Source organism: Mus caroli, unplaced genomic scaffold (genome assembly GCF_978045245.1).
Source record: "Mus caroli unplaced genomic scaffold, Mus_caroli_1 scaffold_8, whole genome shotgun sequence".
Lineage (NCBI taxonomy): Eukaryota > Metazoa > Chordata > Mammalia > Rodentia > Muridae > Mus > Mus caroli.
Genome location: NW_028227263.1, coordinates 84,877,873 through 84,900,477, shown reverse-complemented (window position 1 = coordinate 84,900,477; position 22,605 = coordinate 84,877,873). Strand labels below are relative to the sequence as shown.

At 39.6% G+C, this 22,605-nt stretch overlaps 1 long non-coding RNA gene across 41 annotated transcripts in view; it reads right to left on the bottom strand.

Annotated features, from left to right (window-relative positions):
- The window catches only part of LOC115030329 (uncharacterized), a 301,725-nt gene that overhangs the window by 225,642 nt on the left and 53,478 nt on the right, over nucleotides 1–22,605 (bottom strand). For 39 of the 41 annotated variants that reach the window (XR_015047882.1, XR_015047883.1, XR_015047871.1 and 36 more), the window contains one exon: nucleotides 15,358–15,438. The exons of the other annotated variants lie outside the window; for them this stretch is intronic. This is a non-coding gene — a long non-coding RNA (uncharacterized LOC115030329). The remainder of the gene's footprint in view (nucleotides 1–15,357; nucleotides 15,439–22,605) is intronic. 41 annotated transcript variants of the gene reach the window in all.

The following is a 22,605-nucleotide window of genomic DNA, read 5'->3' as shown; positions in this document are numbered from 1 at the left end:
GAATGGAAACAGGAAAACTCAGGAGGTAGTAGGTTGTCCTGGAGAACCCTTTAGAATATACCAGATACCTGGGAGATGAGAGACTCTCAAGACTCAATGGGAGGGACATTGGATGAAATACCATACAGTGGGGAGAGGGAACTAGTAGAATCTCCCTCCAGTAGAAAGACAGGACATCAAATGGAGGAATGCCATCCCATAGTCAAAAACTCTGACCCAGAATGGCTCCTGTCTAAAAGAACTGCAGGGTAAAAAATGGAGAAGAGCCTGAGGGAAATGAGATTCAGTGACAGACCCAAATTGGGATCCATCTCATGGGGAGGCTCCAAAGCCTGACACTATTACTGATGCTATGGTATGCTTACAGTTAAGAGCTTAGCATGGCTGCCTTCTTAGAGGCCCATACATGTAGCTGAAAGAGTCAGATGCAGATACTTACACCCAATCAACGGACAGAAGCTGGAGACTCCTGTGGCTGAATTAGGGGAAAGTTGGAAGAAGCTGAAGAGGAGGGTGACTCCTAGGAAGACCAGCATTATCAACTAACTGGGAACCCCGAGATTTCTCAGACACTGAGCCACCAATGAGGTGGCTCATACACTAACTGATATGAGGGCTCCAATACATATAGAGCAGAGGACTGCCTAGTCAGGCCTAAATGAGAGATGGTGAGCCTAACCCTCAGGAGACTTGAGACACCAGGGTCAAGGGAGTTCTGGTGGTGTGGGGGTAGGAGTGGGGACATCCTCTTAGAGATGGAATATTGGTAATTGGATTAGAAAGAGTTGGATGGCAGACCAGGAGAGGGATAATGACTGAATGCAAAAACAAGATTAAATAATAATACTAAAAAAAAATGGACATAGTACCATTGCTGGAATATCCAGCAATACCTCTCCTGGGCATATACCCAGAAGATGTTCTAACTTGTAATAAGGACACATGCTACACTATGTTCATTGCAGCCTTATATATAATAGCCAGAAGCTGGATACAACCAGATGTGAAGATGTAACCAATGGATACAGAAAATGTGATACATTTACACAATGGAGTACTATTCAGGGATTTAAAAAATGAAATTATGAAATTCTTAGGCAAATGTATGGATCTGGAGGATATCATCCAGAGTGAGGTAACCCAATCACAAAATAACAAACATGATATGCACTCACTGATAAGCAGATATTAGTCTAGAAACTTAGAATACCCAAGATACAATTTGCAAAACACATGAAACTCAAGAAGAAGAAAGACCAAAATGTGGATACTTCGTTCCTTCTTAGAATGGGGAACAAAATACCCATGGAAGGAGATACAGAGATAAAGTTTGGAGCTGAGATGGAAGAAAGGGCCATCCAGAGACTGCCTTACCTGGGCATCCATCCCATATACAACCATAAAACCCAGGTACTATTACATATGTCAGCAAGATTTTGCCGACAGGACCCTGATATAGCTATCTCTTGTAAATCTATGCCAATGCCTGGTACGGGCAGGCTCACAGTCATCTATTGGATGGAACACAGGGCCCCTAAAGAAGGATCTAAAGAAAGTACCCAAGGAGATAAAGGGATTGGCAACCCTATAGGAGGACCAAGAATATGAACTAACCAATACCCCCCAGAACTGTGTCTCTAGTTGCATATGTAGCAGAGTATGGTCTAGTCAGCCATCAATGGGAGGAGAGACCCTTGGTCTTGCGAAGATCATATGCCCCAATACAGGGGAATGCCAGGGCCAGGAAGTGGGAGTGGGTGGGTTGGGGAGCAGGGTTTGGGGAGGGTATAGGGTACTTTCAGGATAGCATTTGAAATGTAAATGAAGAAGATATCTAATAAAATATTTTAAAAATTAAAAAAAATTTGCTCAAAGCCAAGAACAAGTTTACTCTCCTAACCTCATCAAGTACCTTCTCTTTGCAATAGATGCCATAACAAAAACTATATAAATAGAGTATTGTGGAACACAGTATCCAATTCTTCATATTACATACTTAGAACTAACTGTATGTGCATAGATGTTTGCAAATCTATGAGATTTTAAGTAGCTTCTGAGACCAACCATTCCTGATTATAATATAAATTATTTAACAGTTGATAAAATGCTAATGGCAAGTAAAATATTAGTGGAAATTCATGTGGATCCAGCAGTTGTTCATTAATTATACATAATTCTACGTTTATCACTACAGATTTTAATAAGAATATTCCATGTATGCCATGTTGAAGATTTCTGTAACTCTAGAAACTACAGTGCTACATTGTCTTTAATAATCACTGCTTTAGACACCTACCCTTATTGCTAGAAGAATACAATGAGTGCTATTATGGGGTGTCAGATATTGTCTGTATTGCTGATCTATTCTGGAACCTCTTACACTTTTCACTATCTTAGTTATAAAGAACTGTGACTTTTACATTTCTTTTCTTTCCTCCTATATACCTGCTATATTTTAGGTAAACAAAAAATTGTCAGGAACACTTGCTTTTGCTATGGTTATTACCTTACACAAGAAGTATCTCTCATGGCTGTTACTCATCTTTAGACAGATTTTTCAGTACCCTCAAAAGTAGCAATATTGAACAGGGTGAGAAAGAAATTATGGAAACAACACCCTTCTCAATAGTCACAAATAATATAAAATATCTTGGCGAGAATCTAACTAAGTAAGTGAAAGATCTGTATGACAAGAACGTCAAGTCTCTGAAGAAAGAAATTAAAGATCTCGGGAGATGGAAAGATCTCCCATGCTCATGGATTGGCAGGATCAATATAGTAAAAATGGTTAACTTGCCAAAAGCAATATACAGATTCAATGCAATCCCCATCAAAATTCCAACTCAATTCTTAAACGAATTGGAAAGGGCAATCTCCAAATTCATCTGGAATAACAAAAACCTAGGATAGCAAAAACTCTTCTCAAGGATAAAAGAACCTCTGGTGGAATCACCATGCTGACCTAAAGCTGTACTACAGAGCAATTGTGATAAAAAAAAAAATAAATGTATGGTACTGGTATACCAACAGAAAAGTAGACCAATGGAATAGAATTGAAGACCCAGAAATGAACCCACACACCTATGGTCACTTGATCTTTGACAAGGGAGCTAAAACCATCCAGTGGAAAAAAGACAGCATTTTCAACAAATGGTGCTGGCACAACTGGCAGTTATCATGTAGAAGAATGTGAATCGATCCATTCTTATCTCCTTGTACTAAGGACAAATCTAAGTGGTTCAAGGAACTACACATAAAACCAGAGACACTGAAACTTGTAGAGGAGAAATTGCAGAAAAGCCTTGAAGATATGGGCACAGGGGAAAAATTCCTGAATAGAACAACAATAGCTTGTGCTGTAAGATCGAGAATTGACAAATGGGGCCTCATAAAATTGCAAAGCTTCTGTAAGGCAAAAGACACCCTCAATAAGACAAAAAGGCCATCAAGAGATTGGGAAAGGATCTTTACCTAGCCTAAATCAGATAGGGGACTAATATCCAATATATATAAATAACTCAAGAAGGTAGACTCCAGAAAATCAAATAACCCCATTAAAAAACAGGGCACAGAGCTAAACAATGAATTCTCACCTGAGGAATACCGAATGTGTGAGAAGCACCTGAAAAAATGTCCAGCATCCTTAATCATCAGGGAAATGCAAATCAAAAGCAACCCTGAGATTCCTTCTCACATCAGTCAGACTGGCTAAAATCAAAAATTCAGGTGACAGCAGTTGCTGGCAAGCATGTGGAGAAAGAGGAACAGTCCTCCAGTGTTAGTGGGATTGCAAGCTTATAAAACCACTCTGGAAATCAGTCTGGCAGTTCCTAAGAAAATTGGACATAGTACTACCAGAGGATCCTGTAATACCTCTGCTGGGCATATATCAAGAAGATGTTCCAACTGGTAAGAAGGACACACACTCCACTATGTTCATACCAGCATTATTATACCAGCCTATTATAAATTAGCCAGAAGCTGGAAAAAACTCAAATGCCCCTCAACAGAAAAATGGATACAGAAAATGTGGTACATTTACACAATGGAGTACTACTCAGCTATTAAAAAGAATAAATTTATGAAATTTCTAGGCAAATGGATGGACCTGGAGGGTATCATCCTGAGTGAGGTAACCCAATCACAAAAGAACTCACACAATATGTACTCACTGATAAGTGGATATTAGCCCAGAAACTTAGAATACCCAAGATATAAGATATAATTTGTAAAACACATGAAACTCAAGAAGAATGGAGACCAAAGTGTGGATACTTTGCCTCTTAGAATTGGGAACAAAACATCCATGGAAGGAGTTACAGAGACAAAGTTTGGAGCTGAGATGAAAGGATTGACCATCTAGAGACTGCCATACCCAGGGATCCATCCCATAATCAGCCTCCAAACGCTGACACCATTGCATATACTAGCAAGATTTTGCTGAAAGGACCCTGGTATAGCTGTCTCTTGTGAGGCTATGCTGGGGCCTAGCAAACACAGAAGTGGATGTTCACAGTCAGCTATTGGATGGAACACAGGGCCCCCAACGGAGGAGCTAGAGAATGTACTCAAAGAGCTGAAGGGGTCTGCAACCCTATAGGTGGAACAACAATATGAACTAACTAGTAACCCCCGGAGCTCGTGTCTCTAGCTGCATATGTATCTGAAGATGACCTAGTCGGCCATCAGTAGAAAAAGAGGCCCATTGGCCTTGCAAACTTTATATGCCTAAGTACAGGGGAACGCCAGGGCCAAGAAGTGGAATTGGGGAAGGGGAATGGGGGATATGGGTGACTTTTGGATAGCATTGGAAATGTAAATATACCTCTATTCAGTATCTCTTGAGAATAACAAAGACAATATCCTACTATACCTGTGATTCTCGGCACAAGATTAAACTGGCTGGTGAGATTCATCATTCAAGGAAGAGACCATATACAGAGTTCACACTTTCCCTACTAATAAGCTCAAGGTTTCTCCACAAGAAATTTTGGCCCTCTAAAATTTAAACTCAGAGAAAGACTTTTCAGTATGTCAGAAAACTTCCAGGCTCCCTGGAGTTTATCTATGTTCAAGAAGCTAAAGACAGATAAAATTTAACAACTCCCTCCTAGCAATATAATGGCCCTAGTTGCATAAAAAAAAAAGCTATTCCTAGTGCATAAACCCAAGACCTGACCCCATGATGAAATAGATTCAGAAGCAGAATAACTTTCTGTGTGGAACTTTCCCAGGTGTATTTAATGGGAATCATTCCCCCTATTCCCAAACAGGAAGAGATTTGTTTCCTTGAACAAGAATTCCCAGGCATAAGCCTCTTTCCTAAAGTTTTCAGGATAAATCATATGATATAACAGCTCACAGCTGCACATATAGATTATTCAAGGCACACTAGTAAGGACTGTAGTTATGGATCATAGCCAAGGCTGATGTCAGGATCAAGCCACAGCAGGACAGAGTCCCTTGCCAAGAACATACCATTCTTCATTATCTTTTAAGATGAATCCTCTAGGTACTAATTCATATATTTACGTAATTAATACAGATGATTTATTGCATAAATTTTCCCAAATAATTTCACGAGAAAAGTTTGATAATGAAACTAATAAAAGAGGTAACATCCACAGAATTTTATTACACCATAGGTTATAAAAATAAACAAAGGGAAAATTTAAAAGTGAGTCTCTGTGTATGGGTAAGGAACTATTTTTCCATTATATTAGCATGTAAAACCAAGCACATGTCTAGTTCTAACATAAAATTTCAGGGCCAGATGTTTGTAATACTACATTCCAGTATTTCCTTGGGATCATAAAATGTTGACCCAACTCAAATAATTAAATTAATTTCTATCACAAATTTTATAACAAAAATTAATGTGGAGAATGATACAGGAAGACAGCAAACACTGAATTATAGCCTTGAGACCAATGTACACTCTTGTGTTCAAAAATTTAGATGATATACTACCCAAAAATACATAGAAAAAAGACCTTCCTTTAGTCCTCTGACAATCAAGAATTTCATTGAGTCCAGATTCACTTCAGAGGACACAACAAATAATGTATATTATGAAACAGATGATAGGGTCCATTAAGAAAAAAAAGATTATTTTTATGGAAAATCTTAAAAAGACGATGGGAAGAAATACCTATACATGTGTGATGTTCTCCTCCATAAAGCAGCCACATACCAGCTCATATTCACCACCTGTGCCTTGTATTAACATCCCTATCCCTGGTTTACTTGGCTTTCCCTTTATTCTCTCTTTCAATAATTATAAATGCCTAACGATGTTACACAAAAAAATAAAAACTACCACTATGTCACAGAAAGAAAGAAATAACAGAGCAACAAAGAAAAGACAAAAGACTCTATCAATGCAATGACATATTTTCAATTCACACATGATAAGAATCTATTGTCCACAATAGATGTTAAATACAATGTTAAATACAACTGTATCCTTAGTAGAGGTATATAAGTGTGTTTTCTAAATAAGTAAATTCTTTGAATAGAAAGTACTCAAGAATCTGCAGACACCAAACTCAGACACTATTGCTGATGTCAAGAAGTGATTGTAGGCTCTTCCGGTCAGAAAAGCACCTGGGCAGCTAGGGCGCAGGGTCGGCTGACACTCGCCAGCTACCCACAACACCCGCCACAGGATCTTAAGACTTCTGGTGAGTGGAAAACAGCTTCTGCTCCAATCCAATTGTGCGCGGGACCTGAGACTGCATTAGTTAGGGAAGCAGAAACCGGCCTGAGTAGGGCCACAGGCCTCATCCGGTCGGATCAGCGCCAGGGTAGCTAGAGCGCAGGGTCGCCTGACACCCGCCAGATACCCACGACCCCCGCCACAGGATTTTGGGACTGCTGGTGAGTGGAACACAGCTTCTGCTCCAGTCCAATCACGCAGGACCTGAGACTGCTTTGGTTGGGGAGGCAGAAATCCGGCCTGAGTAGGGCCACAAGCCTCTTCCGGTCAGAAAAGCACCAGGGTAGCTAGGGCGCAGGGTCGGCTGACACTCGCCAGCTACCCACAACACCCGCCACAGGATCTTAAGACTTCTGGTGAGTGGAACACAGCTTCTGCTCCAATCCAATTGCGCGCGGGACCAGAGACTGCATTAGTTAGGGAAGCAGAAAACCGGCCTCAGTAGGACCACAGGCCTCTTCTGGCTGGACCAGCACCAGGGTACCGCCAGCTACCCACGACCCCCGCCACAGGATTTTGAGACTGCTGGTGAGTGGAACACAGCTTCTGCTCCAATCTTTAAACAGTGACAACGATAACAACTAACCCCAGAGATTACCAGATGGCGAAAGGTAAACGTAATAATCTTACTAACAGAAACCAAGACCACTCACCATCATCAGAACCCAGCACCCCCACTTCGCCCAGTCCAGGGCACCCCAACACACCGGAAAAGCTAGACACGGATCTAAAAGCATATCTCATGATGATGGTAGAGGACATCAAGAAGGACTTTAATAACTCACTTAAAGAATTACAGGAGAACATGGCTAAAGAGTTACAAGTCCTTAAAGAAAAACAGGATAACACAATCAAACAGGTAGAAGTCCTTAAAGAAAAACAGGATAACACAATCAAACAGGTAGAAGTCCTTAAAGAAAAACAGGAAAACACATCCAAACAGATGATGGAAATGAACAAAACCATACTAGACCTAAAAAGGGAAGTAGACACAATAAAGAAAACCCAAAATAAGGCAACACTGGAGATAGAAACCCTAGGAAAGAAATCTGGAACCATAGATACGAGCATCAGCAACAGAATACAAGAGATGGAAGAGAGAATCTCAGGTGCAGAAGATTCCATAGAGAACATCGGCACAACAATCAAGGAAAATGTAAAATGCAAAAAGATCCTAACTCAAAACATCCAAGAAATACAGGACACAATGAGAAGACCAAACCTACGAATAATAGGAGTGGATGAGAATGAAGATTTTCAACTCAAAGGACCAGCAAACATCTTCAACAAAATTATAGAAGAAAACTTCCCAAATCTAAAGAAAGAGATGCCCATGAACATACAAGAAGCCTACAGAACTCCAAATAGACTGGACCAGAAAAGAAATACCTCCCAACACATAATAATCAGAACAACAAATGCTCTAAATAAAGATAGAATACTAAAAGCAGTAAGAGAAAAAGGCCAAGTAACATATAAAGGCAAGCCTATCAGAATTACACCAGACTTTTCACCAGAGACTATGAAAGCCAGAAGATCCTGGACGGATGTTATACAGACACTAAAAGAACACAAATTCCAGCCCAGGCTACTATACCCAGCTAAACTCTCAATTAACATAGATGGAGAAACCAAAGTATTCCACGACAAAACCAAATTCACACATTATCTCTCCACGAATCCAGCCCTTCAAAGGATAATAACAGAAAAAAACCAATACAAGGACAGGAAGCAAGCCCTAGAAACAACAAGAAGGTAATCCCTCAACAAACCTAAAAGAAGACAGCCACAAGAACAGAATGCCAACTTTAACAACAAAAATAACAGGAAACAACAATTACTTTTCCTTAATATCGCTTAATATCAATGGACTCAACTCCCCGATAAAAAGACATAGACTAAAAACTGGCTACACAAACAAGACCCAACATTTTGCTGCTTACAGGAAACTCATCTCAGAGAAAAAGATAGACACTACCTCAGAATGAAAGGCTGGAAAACAATTTTCCAAGCAAATGGTATGAAGAAACAAGCTGGAGTAGCCATTCTAATATCTGATAAGATTGACTTCCAACCCAAAGTCATTAATAAAGACAGGGAGGGACACTTCATACTCATCAAAGGTAAAATCCTCCAAGAGGAACTATCAATCCTGAATATCTATGCTCCAAATACAAAGGCAGCCACATTCATTAAAGAAACTTTAGTAAATCTCAAAGCACACATTGCACCTCATACAATAATAGTGGGAGACTTCAACACACCACTTTCACCAATGGACAGATCATGGAAACAGAAACTAAACAGGGACACAGAGAAACTAAGAGAAATTATGAATCAAATGGATCTGGCAGATATCTATAGAACATTCTATCCTAAAACAAAAGGATATACCTTCTTCTCAGCACCTCATGGCACCTTCTCCAAAATTGACCACATAATTGGTCACAAAACAGGCCTCAACAGATACAAAAATATTGAAATTGTCCCATGCATCCTATCAGATCACCATGGACTAAAGCTGATCTTCAATAACAAAATAAATAATAGAAAGCCAACCTTCACGTGGAAACTGAACAACACTCTTCTCAATGATACCTTGGTCAATGAAGGAATAAAGAAAGAAATTAAGGACTTTTTAGAGTTCAATGAAAATGAAGCCACAACATACCCAAACTTATGGGACGCAATGAAAGCATTTCTAAGAGGAAAACTCATAGCTCTGAGTGCCTCCAAAAGGAAACTAGAGAGAGCACACATTAGCAGCTTGACAACACACCTAAAAGCACTAGAACAAAAGGAAGCAAATTCACCCAAGAGGAGTAGACGGCAGGAAATAATCAAACTCAGGGGTGAAATCAACCAAGTGGAAACAAGAAAAACTATTCAAAGAATCAACCAATCAAGGAGCTGGTTCTTTGAGAAAATCAACAAGATAGATAAACCCTTAGCCAGACTCACTAGAGGGCACAGGGAAAGCATCCTAATTAAAAAAATCAGAAATGAAAAAGGAGACATAACAACAGATCCTGAATTAATCCAAAACACCATCTGATTCTTCTACCAAAGGCTATACTCAACAAAACTGGAGAACCTGGATGAAATGGAGAAGTTCCTAGACAGATACCAGGTACCAAAGTTGAATCAAGATCAGGTTAATGATCTAAACAGCCCTATATCCCCCAAAGAAATAGAAGCAGTCATTAATAGTCTCCCAACTAAAAATAGCCCAGGACCAGATGGGTTTAGTGCAGAGTTCTATCAAACCTTCAAAGAAGATCTAATCCCAGTTCTTCACAAACTATTCCACAAAATAGAAACAGAAGGTACTCTACCCAACTCATTCTATGAAGCCACAATTACTCTGATACCTAAACCACAAAAAGACCCAACAAAGATAGAAAACTTCAGACCAATATCCCTTATGAATATTGATGCAAAAATCCTCAATAAAGTTCTTGCTAACGGAATCCAAGAACACATCAAAACAATCATCCATCCTGACCAAGTAGGTTTCATCCCAGGGATGCAGGGATGGTTCAATATACGGAAATCCATCAACGTAATCCAGTATATAAACAAACTCAAAGACAAAAACCACATGGTCATCTCGTTAGATGCGGAAAAAGCATTTGACAAGATCCAACACCCATTCATGATAAAAGTCTTGGAAAGATCAGGAATTCAAGGCCCATACCTAAACATGATAAAAGCAATCTACAGCAAACCAGTAGCCAACATCAAAGTAAATGGTGAGAAGCTTGAAGCAATCCCTCTAAAATCAGGAACTAGACAAGGCTGTGCACTTTCTCCATACCTATTCAACATTGTACTTGAAGTCCTAGCCAGAGCAATTCGACAACAAAAGGAGATCAAAGGGATACAAATTGGAAAAGATGAAGTCAAAATATCACTTTTTGCAGATGATATGATAGTATATATAAGTGACCCTAAAAATTCCACCAGAGAACTCCTAAGCCTGATAAACAGCTTCGGTGAAGTAGCTGGATATAAAATTAACTCAAACAAATCAATGGCCTTTCTCTACACAAAGAATAAACAGGCTGAGAAAGAAATTAGGGAAACAACACCCTTCTCAATAGTCACAAATAATATTAAATATCTTGGCGTGACTCTAACTAAGGAAGTGAAAGATCTGTATAATAAAAACTTCAAGTCTCTGAAGAAAGAAATTCTAGAAGATCTCAGAAGATGGAAAGATCTCCCATGCTCATGGATTGGCAGGATCAACATTGTAAAAATGGCTATCTTGCCAAAAGCAATCTACAGATTCAATGCAATCCCCATCAAAATTCCAACTCAATTCTTCAACGAATTAGAAAGTGCAATCTGCAAATTCATCTGGAATAACAAAAAACCTAGGATAGCAAAAACTCTTCTCAAGGATAAAAGAACCTCTGGTGGAATCACCATGCCGGACCTAAAGCTCTACTACAGAGCAATTGTGATAAAAACTGCATGGTACTGGTATAGTGACAGACAAATAGACCAATGGAATAGAATTGAAGACCCAGAAATGAACCCACACACCTACGGTCACTTGATCTTCGACAAGGGAGCTAAAAACATCCAGTGGAAGAAAGACAGCATTTTCAACAAATGGTGCTGGCACAACTGGTTGTTAACATGTAGAAGAATGCGAATCGATCCATTCCTATCTCCTTGTACTAAGGTCAAGTCTAAGTGGATCAAGGAACTTCACATAAAACCAGAGACACTGAAACTTATAGAGGAGAAAGTGGGGAAAAGCCTTGAAGATATGGGCACAGGGGAAAAATTTCTGAATAGAACAGTAATGGCTTGTGCTGTAAGATCGAGAATTGACAAGTGGCACCTCATGAAACTACAAAGCTTCTGCAAGGCTAAAGACACCATCAATAAGACAAAAAAAAACCACCAACAGATTGGGAAAGGATCTTCACCTATCCTAAATCAGATAAGGGACTAATATCCAATATATATAAAGAACTCAAGAAGGTGGACTCCAGAAAGTCAAATAACCCCATTAAAAAATGGGGCTCAGAACTGAACAAAGAATTCTCACCTGAGGAATACCGAATGGCAGAGAAACACCTGAAAAAATGTTCAACATCCTTAATCATCAGGGAAATGCAAATCAAAACAACCCTGAAATTCCAACTCACACCAGTCAGAATGGCTAAGATCAAAAATTCAGGTGACAGCAGATGCTGGTGAGGATGTGGAGAAAGAGGAACACTCCTCCATTGTTGGTGGGATTGCAAGCTTGTACAACCACTCTGGAAATCAGTCTGGCGGTTCCTCAGAAAGTTGGACATAGTACTACCGGAGGATCCAGCAATACCTCTCCTGGGCATATATCCAGAAGATGTCCCAACCGGTAAAAAGGACACATGCTCCACTATGTTCATAGCAGCCCTATTTATAATAGCCAAAAGCTGGAAAGAACCCAGATGTCCCTCAACAGAGGAATGGATACAGAAATTATGGTACATTTACACAATGGAGTACTACTCAGCTATTAAAAAGAATGAATTTATGAAATTCCTAGCCAAATGGATGGACCTGGAGGGCATCATCTTGAGTGAAGTAACACAATCACAAAAGAACTCACACAATATGTATTCACTGATAAGTGGATATTAGCCCAAAACTTAGGATACCCAAGATATAAGATACAATTTGCTAAACGCATGAAACTCAAGAAGAATGAAGACCAAAGTGTGGACACTGTGCACCTTCTTAGAATTGGGAACAAAACACCCAGGGAAGGAGTTACAGTGACAAAGTTCGTACCTGTGATGAAAGGATGGACCATTTAGAGACTGCCGTATCCAGGGTTCCATCCCATAATCAGCTTCTAAACGCTGACACCATTGCATACACTAGCAAGATTTTGCTGAAAGGACCCAAATATAGCTGTCTCTTGTGAGACGATGCCGGGGCCTAGCAAACACAGGAGTGGATGTTCACAGTCAGCTATTGGATGTATCACAGGGCTCCCAATGGAGAAGCTAGAGAAAGTACCCAAGGAGCTAAAGGGATCTGCAACCCTATTGTTGGAACAACATGATGTACTAACCAGAACCCCGGAGCTCTTGTCTCTAGCTGCATATGTATCGAAAGATGGCCTAGTCGGCCATCAATGGAAAGAGAGGCCCATTGGACTTGCAAACTTTATATGCCCCAATATAGGGGAATGCCAGGGCCAAAAGAATGGGAATGGGTGGGTAGGGAAGTGGGGGGCGCTATGGGGGACTTTTGGGATAGCTTTGGAAATGTAATTGAGGAAAATATGTAATAAAAATATTAAAAATCAAAAAAAAAAGAAATGAAAATCAAAATGGCAGTTGGGGGGAGATAAGATTAAATATACCAAAACCAAATAAATTGTTCACAAGAAAAAAAAATAAATAAAGCTGTTTCTAATGGTGAAAAAAAAAAAAAAAGAAGTGCTTGTTGACAGGAGCCTGGAATGGCTCTGCCAAAGCCTGATCAATAGAGATGTGAATGCTCATAGCCAACCATTGAACTGAGTATAGGGATCCCAATGGAGGAGTTATGGGAAGGACTGAAAGAGCTGAAGGGGTTTGCAACCCCATAGGAAGAACAATATCAACCAACTAGACCCCCCAGAGCTCCCAGGGAGTAAGTCACCAACCAAGGAGTACACAAGGAAGGACCCATGGCTCCAGCCGCATATGTAGCAGAGGATGGTGTCATCAGTTGGAGGAAAGGTCCTTGGTCCTGTGAAGGCACAATGTCCCAATGTAGGGGAATGCTAGGGTGGTGAGGCAGAAGTGGGTGGGTGGAGGAGCTCCCTCACAGAAGCAGGGAGGAGTGGGGCTGGGATATGGTGTTTGAGGAGGGGAAAGTTGGAAGATGCATAACATTTGAAATGTAAATAAATAAAACAGCAAATAAGAAAATTATCTGGAGAGTTAGAATGAGCTTCAGTGACAGCTGCAAGAGCCCAAGGAGTCCATTAGACAGAGAAGTGTGTGCCTGTTCTATAGAACAAGTGCTTCCAGATCACTGCCCAGATCAGAGCACCATGGGAAAAGACTGATAATTAGCAGCAAATCTTGAAGATAAACTTGAGCCTGACTGAAAAAAAAAAGAGAAAGAAAAAAGTACTCAAATGTAACTACAGCAAAGTGGAAAGGCAGAGAAAAAATCTTAAATGTTTTTGATCCCAGGTAAGTAAAATCTAAACACCCTTGAGAGAGACCGCACACATCTAAGAGGCATGAGTTTATGTGGACTTGCATTTGACTTAATATGCCACTTGACATAATGTTTGTTGGATTCTTATGTTGTGTGAAAGATTTAACAGTATTAGAAAATATGGGGATAAAAGAGGGAGCATGCAAACCTCCTATATGAATAAGCATACTACCTGCCTTTTAGAAAATATATATGTTATGAAAATAAGACACAGTGTTACTAATTTAAGAAGCTGCAATGATGGAAACTCATAGTCTAAGGCAAATTTAGTGACTTGCCAATTTATACCTAACCAATGTAAATATTGCAATAGCTTCAATATAAAAGGAAAACATACTATTGAAACCACACCTGTATGCTTGGGTATTCTTAAAATTTACATTAGCCTAGAATAAATGTACAGCAACCTTTCTAAGTATACATGAATCAGTATTTAGGATTTCCCAAGTACTCTGACAAGAGTTGGTCCTTACTTCTGTTGAAGAGGATCTTCTTCCATTCTTGATTTTTGTGTGTGTGTTCTTCCTATGTAAACTTTTTGATTTAAGCAATTTATAAAAACTTAACACAAACTCAGCACTAGAAAGGAAATAAATAATCTCATATAAAATTGATGATGATACTGGTAAAAAATAAATAATTTAGTGAAATTGAAGTGAAAAAATGACCACAGTATCTTCTACTACTATTCTGAAACCAGTCAATTCCAAAAGATAAAGTCAAAATATTCAAATAATATATATTAAGATCCCTCATAAATGCCAATTGCTATAAATTTGTAACCTAACCTAAAATGTGATATATATATATATATATATATATATATATAATACAAATTAATTAATTTAAAAAATGTATTGAGGGACTAAGAAGAGAACATAAACACCAAAGTAAAATCTTTGTATTGTACTGTGTGTTGGGTGCAAACAGATAGAATTTGATAAAAGAGGTAAAGACAGGAAGATCATAAGTTCAAGGTCATACTGGACTATAAATTTAATGAGAGGACTAGTGGAACATACCTTTAATCCCAGCACTTGGGAAGCCAATGAAGACAAATCTCTGAGACTGAGGTTAAACTCGTCTACAGAGAAGATTCGATGAAAGCCAAAGCAACACAGAAAAAATTTGTCTTGAAAAAATACATTGCTGAAACTGTGGATATTGGTCAAATGGGGGCTGGGGGTGAAGAATAAGCTGTGATAAACCTGATCTGGAATTGGGTGAAGGAAAAGGACTGAAGTTCTGAGGGCCAGGAGAAAGAATGGAAACAGGCAACCTTAGGAAATAGGAGGTTTGGGAACGCCCCAGAATACACCAGAGACCTGGTAGGTGAGAGACTCCCAGGATTCAAAGAGAGGGACCTTAGATGAAATGCCCAACAGAAGGGAAAAGGAACTTATAGCACCTACCTCCAGCACAGAAACAGGACATCATGTGAAGGATGGAGTTGCCATCGCACAGACACATCTCTGACCCATAATTTTTCCGGTCTGAAAGAATTACAGGGATAAAAATGGAGAGGAGCCTGAGGAAAAGAAGGTCAAGCGACAGGCCCAAAGTGAGATCTGGCTCAAGGGGAGGTCCCAAGGCTTGACACTATTAAAAAAAAAAAAAAGACCTATCATGACTGCCTTCCGAAAGATTCAACAAGCAGCTGGAAAAGAGTCAGTTGCAGATATTTGCACCCAACCAATAGAGAGAAGCAGCTGACCCCTGTTGGTGAATTAGGGAAGACTGAAAGAAGCTGAGGAGAAGGGAGATCCTGTAGGAGGTCCTATAGAAGGATCAGCAGTCTCAATTAATCTGGACCCCAAGACCTCTCAAACACTGGACCACCAAACAGACAGCATACACCAGCTGATATCAGGCTCCCAACATAAATACAGTAGAGTACCTCCGGGTCTGTGTTCATTCAGAGATGATGCACCTAACCCTCAAGAGACTGGAGGCCCCAGGGAGTTTAGAGGTCAGGTGGGGTTGGAGGGTGGGGGCATCCATGTGGAGACAGGGTCAGGTGTGGAGGAGGTATAGGATGTGGAGCAGACAGAGAGTAGATGGGGGTGGCAAATGGAATATGGAGTGTAAAAATAAATTAAAAATAAAATAAAATTTAAAAAAGTAGACACTGGTGTCAATGAGATAAAGTCTTCTAGCAAGTGTTTCCTGAGCGCACAGAAGTTATATTCCAGAGACAGCCAAGTTTATAGATGTTGCTGGCACTAAACTTGAAAATATATGTGTCACTTAGGTTATTTTTATTTTGAATGTTGAAGGTGTTATGGAGAGTAGCTGAGGTCTCTAACTGTGTGGCAGAACAAAAGTCCCAATCACTGGCACAAGCATTACCATATTATATGTATGTCCTGGTTAGTTTATTTTCAACCTGACACAGGCTGGATGTATAGAATGAGGGAAACTTCTACTAAAAATGCCATCTTTAGATTTAGATGTAGAAAATCCTGTAAGACATTATCTTAATTAATCATTAATGGTGATTGTTTAGTCCTTTGTGTATAGTGCTATCCCTGTACTGGTGGTCCTAAGTTCTTTAAGAAATTTGGCTGTGTACCACATGAAGAGCAAGCAGGAAACAGAACTCCTGCCTGGCCTCTGCAACAGCTAAGGAAACCATGGCATATATATTAATATTGACTATGTTCTCAAATCAGATGATGTGAATCATATGGTGGTTGCCTGAAAACAGTTTCTGTGTATGTCTTGTGTGTCTTTTTGTGTTCGGACTTGGACTAACAACTGACAACTGTTTTTGAGTTATGACCTCTGGAATAAGCCTAAGAATCCTGTCAGATCCCTGGGCTGACCACAGCTGTCCTGCCTCCCACTCCAACCCCAGGGAGCAGCCAGCAGGTCACAGTGGTCCTGCCCATGGACCTGGAGCCTAGGAAGAAATGAGCTAGGGAAACCTAGAGCAAAAGAGGGGTGGTCCCTGAGAAGTAAGTGGCCCTGGATGTTGTGGCTGCTGAAGAAAAAAGAAAAGGAGGCTGTAGGAGTGGCCGGCCAAGAGTGCTGTGGGTTCCCTGGCTCCTTCTCATTCTCCTGTCCCCTGCATCCCATCTCTTGTTAACAGAAAAAGTGCTTTCACTTTGAAATAATCAGAGGCCCAGTACACCCAGCTGTGAGAGCTGCACTCCCTTCTATGCCTAGTGTTTTCTCTTCTCATGCAACTCCCCCCTGAGCTGCTGGCAGTGAGTCTATTCCAAGTTCCAGCAAGGGAGGCATTTGCCCACTTGGGGCTTCTGCCCAAGGTAAGGAGCACCTTCGAGTCTAGCTGCCAGGCTCTGATGGGGGTCTCATCTCTGTGGGACTAGAAAGTGCCCCAACAATCTGACTGAGGTAATAGGAAGTTACAGAAGTTAAGAGAAGGACAAGGTAAGTCGGTAAGAAAATTAGTGTAAGTCGATAAGAAAGTGCAGAGGAGGAGAAACGAAGGAAGGATAGAGGTCTGCAAAGAAGTGAGCTAAGAGCAAAGCTTTAGCAGACTCAGGAGAGATGGACAACAGTGGCAAATAGATCGGTTAACAGTGAGGAGAAGTAAAAATAGAGATGAAGGAGATTAGAGAGGTCTGAGATGAGAGAGGTACTCTGAATGAGAAATATTTAGAAGAACCAGTAAAATGAGGCTGACAAAGACAGAGACCAGAGTCAGAATCAGAGATATGCTGTGAGAAAGAAAGATAAACCAGGGTAGAGGCGAACTATGAGAGAAGATAAGTGACAGAATATAGATGTGATAATTAGAGATAACATCCAAAGGAAGCAAAGACAAGGAGGAGGAATATATATATATATATATATATATATATATATATATATAGAGAGAGAGAGAGAGAGAGAGAGAGAGAGAGAGAGAAAACATTATATGAGATCTCCATTAGAGTTAGGAAACAGCAGCAAGGAGAGGTAAATGACAGAGACTAGAACCTAGCGAAGTGTCACATGCTAATAATGCTAGCACTTAGAAATGATCTGTAAGAAACAGGAAGCCAGGAAATTGAAAAGAGATAAAAGAAATGAAATACTGGCCACAAAAGTCAGGGAAATTAGAAAACTTACTTCTTACCTGAGAAGAAAATGGGCACTGGGTGAGAGACTGCATCAATACAAAAAGAAGAGGAGCCCCCCCATGACCAAACCCTTCACCTGTTCATGGCTAAAAGTAAAGAGATAGCAAAAAGACACAGAAGCTGAGTCCTTAGAAGAGGCCGGTGGCCTGTCAAAGAAGCTAGAAAAGAGACTGTGTTTCATATTCCCCCACCAACCAGTGCAAAACAAGTTAGAAAAGTTACTGGGCACTGTGGGCTTTTGCAGATTGTGGATTTCAGGTTTTGCTAAATTAAAGAGATAAACAGCCCTTCGTATAGAGAAATAAAGAACAACCTTGGATGGCCTTGCATGCTATTAAGACTGTCCTAATGTCGCCCCCAGCTTTGGGACTCCTAGATGTGACTGAGAACAAAGGTATTGCCAAAGAGGTTCTTATTCAGAGATTGGGACCCTGGAAAAGGCCTGTGGCATACTTGTAAGAAAGTAAACCTGGTGGGTGTAGGATGGCCTGCTTGTCTGCACATAGTGGCTTCTGGTCAAGGACACAGATAAATTGACTCTGAGACAAAACTTGGCACATGCCCTAGAAAGTGTGGTTCAGCCCCCCTGACTGATGGCTGACTAACGCTCACATGACTCATTACCAGACTCTCTTGTTCAATTCTGAGAGAGTCACTTTTGCCCCACAAGTCTGAACTCAGCTACCCTGGTCACAGACACAGACTTTCAGCAGGTTCTTGCTGAGACACATAGGTGACATAGAGATCTGACTGACCAGTTACTGGAGGGTGCAGATGCTACCTGGTTCACAGACTGGAACAGTTATCCAGAAGACAAGAAAAAAAAAACATACTGGAGCAGCTGTGATAACTGGACAGGCCCTGCCAAAGGACACATTGGCTCAAAAGACTCAACATCTACACAGATAGCAGGTACGCTTTTGCCACAGCCAATGTCCATGAAGCCATATATCAATAGAGGAGTCTACTGATGTCGGAAGAAAAAGAAAATAGGAACAAAGAAGAAATGCTGGCTCTACTGAGGCCCTCCACGACCCTGCCAAGGTAAACATCATCCACTGTCATAGTCACCAGAAGAGAGATACCATGTTAGCAAGGGGCAACAACACGACAGACCGAGAGGCAAGAACAGTTACCGCCATGGCCTTGCTGATGCTCCTGGCAACGGAGACCGAGTTTTCCTACACAATAGAGGACTTATCCCTTATTTCCAAAGATTCCAGTCACCAGTTCAACAAAAATAAGAGACTGTGATACACCTCCAGGAAAAGAAAATCCTGCCACAAAGACAAGAAGAAGCTGTGAACAAACAGATGCATCAGTGGACTCACTTAGAGGTAAGCAAGCTCATCCAGACATTTTCCAAGCCTAAGTACCATGTACCAGGGTTAAAACACCTTGTGGAACAGGTGGTGCACAAGTGTGTGCCCTGCCAAAGAGTCAATGTCTGCCACACTATAGTAGATCTAGGGAAAAGACACTGGGGAGAGAGACTTGGTGTCTACTGGGAAATAGACTTTACTGAGAAAAATATGTGTATGAATACCTTCTGGTTTTTGTGAACGTTCTCAAGATGGATAGAAGCTTTTCCCTGTAAAAATGAGACTGCTCAGATAATCACCAAGAAGATTATTAAAGAAAAAAATTCCAAGATTCGGAGCTCCAAAAGCAATAGTGTCAGATAATGGCCCTGCCTTTGTTGCCCAGGTAATTCAGGGTGTGGCCAAGTATTTAGAGGTCAAATGAAAATTATATCGTGTGTAAAGACCTCAGAGATCAGGAAAGATAGAAAAAATAAATAGAACTCTATGCCTTGAAAAAATTAACCATGGAGACTGGCGCAGACTTGGTGTCCATCCCCTTACCCTATTTGGAACTAGAAATACTCCCTCTTGATTCAGTCTTACTCTTTTTAAGATCCTTTATGGGGCTCCCATGCCCATCACTATCTTAAATGATGTGTTTAAACCTATGTTTTTGTAATAATGATCTGTATGCTAAGTTAAAAGGCTTGCAGGTGGTGCAGAAAAAAGTATGGTCACAACTGGCTACAGCAAATGAGCCGGGCACCACAAAGACATCTCACCAGTTCCAGCCAGAGATCTGATCTACGTGCACCTACATCATGCTGAGACCCTTAAGTCTAGCTAGAAGAGTCCCTGCCTAGTTCTGTTTACTATCCCTTCTTATTCTGTTTTTGTTCCCATGTTAAAGTTACAGTATAGCTTATGGTCCTCCAGTATCAATACCAACCAATAGTTAAGATAGAAAAAGAGTATGATTTCTATTCTCCATATAGAGATATAAACTTCTGAAATTCTAAAATTAGAATTACTTAATAGAAGAAGAGGGGAATGAAAGAAAGATGAAATTTCAAGACCTGTAAGTCATATAAAGCACTCAGAAATTGCTGGTTATTTGTGAGCCTAGAGGCTGCCTGGGGCTGAGAAAAAAGAAAAACAAACCTGGGTATGCCCGTAGTTAAAATATTCCTGGGAACATCTTAACCTTAAAGATAAATAAAAATGTGAAGACATAACAGGGGTATCTTAACTGAGTCAACAACTCATAGAACTCTGACACCCTGCACATACATGTAATTTTTCTGCTGATGTTTGAATAAACCAATAGTGTGTTGCTATTCCACACCCCTAAGCCCCTTACCCCATGAAAACCCCTAGCTTCCAAGCCTTGTGGCCGACATCCATTATCTCCTGTGTGGGATGCATGTAGGTCTGGAGCTCTGTAATTAACTACATCATGTAACTCATGTAAGTCCTCATGTAACTACATCAAGAGATGGTCCTTTGTGATTTTTTTGTGTGCATGCCGAATCGGGAATTGGGTGGGGGTTTCCCCACTAGGTCTAACAATACTTCATTAAAATCATATAGATGCATATTTGAAACCTATTATTTATTGCATTAACTATTTACATTTTTGATATCCTTAGGTAATGAGTCACTGGGCATAGTCACAGCTTAGAGAATTGGCTAGAAGACTGGAGAGATGGCTCATCAGTTAAGAGCACTGGCTGGTCTGAGTTCAATTTCCAGCAACCACTTGGTGACTCACAACCATCTGTAATGGGATCCAATGCACTCTTCTGGTGTGTGTCTGAAGACAGCTACAATGTACTCATATAAAAATAAATAAATAAATAATTTTTTAAAATAAAATATTTTGAAAAGGAAATTGGCTAGAATATTGTAAGCATTTCTCAAAATTGTTGAATAAAATTTCGACAAAATTTTAAAATTACAAATTACTTTATCCACTCTTCATAATGAGAGGTACTATTGGATAATTTAAATATAATTATAAATAAAAATTAATGCTTACATTTTCATGCTATACATTCATGTGAATATGAACTCAACTTAATCATATAAAAAAGCAGTGCCCTTACTCTTCAGGTTTCTAGTTCACTCTTATTCCTTGCAACATCAATGTGATACATACAGATTTCTACATGAAGCAAGACTCCCTCCAGACCATATTTCAATGGACAGAGAAATATAAAAGATTTGCCAATGACACTCTCATCACATAGTACATGAAGAAATGCATATGAAGTACCACTCAGTTACAAGGTAATAGTGACCTCCTGGGGTTCATTTGTTTACTTCAAACTCATCATATATGGTGGAATTTCTGAAATTTTCTAGATCCTAATAAATAATTTGTCTTAAAGTCCTTGGGTCTTCCCTCTACCGATCTGTTTACTTCTGGTTCCTATAACTTATTGACAATGTTGAATATTTTCTTTCTTAGTACTCACTTTATATACATATATACATATATACATATATACATATATACATATATATATATATAAAATCAATCATTAACTGATCATTGGTATTGAATGATAGAAAGAAGTCATGAACTTAGGATCAAACTTGATATAGGGATCATTGAAGACTTGGAGAGTGAGAAAACGTAGATAAAATTTCATTATATATTTTTTATTATTGAAATTTTATATATAAAATATTTGTATATAACATATAGCACATGTATTACATATAATATCAAAAAATTCAGACAAAATTATGGATATTAAGTTCCATGTGATATTTTTATTGATTGTAATTCTAAGCTTCTGCAGGATATCATAAAGATATAATCATGTGGTAAATCTGTAAGAGTCACTGGGCTTTGAAGTATGCACATGTTTTAGTACCTAAGGATAATAATATCCAGACTGCTCTTGGTTTACTCTTTAATCTTTATCAATGAAAATTACACTATTATTATTAGTGTAAACAGAAATTTTCTTGGAATTCATATTTCATAGAAACAATTATGAGAGTTTAGCAATATATTATTCTAAGAGAATGTGATGGTTTGAATAAGAATGGCTGTCATGGACTCATAGATTTGAATGATTGATCACTACAGAGTTGCTTTATTAGGAGATATGGTTTTTTGAGTAAATGTGTGCTTACTGGAGAAAATGTGCCACTGGGTATTTATTGCCTTTGAAGTTTTATATGCCCAAACCAGGCCTAGTATTCTTCTTTCTCCTACCTATGGATACAGATACAGAACTCTCAGACACCTTCTCAC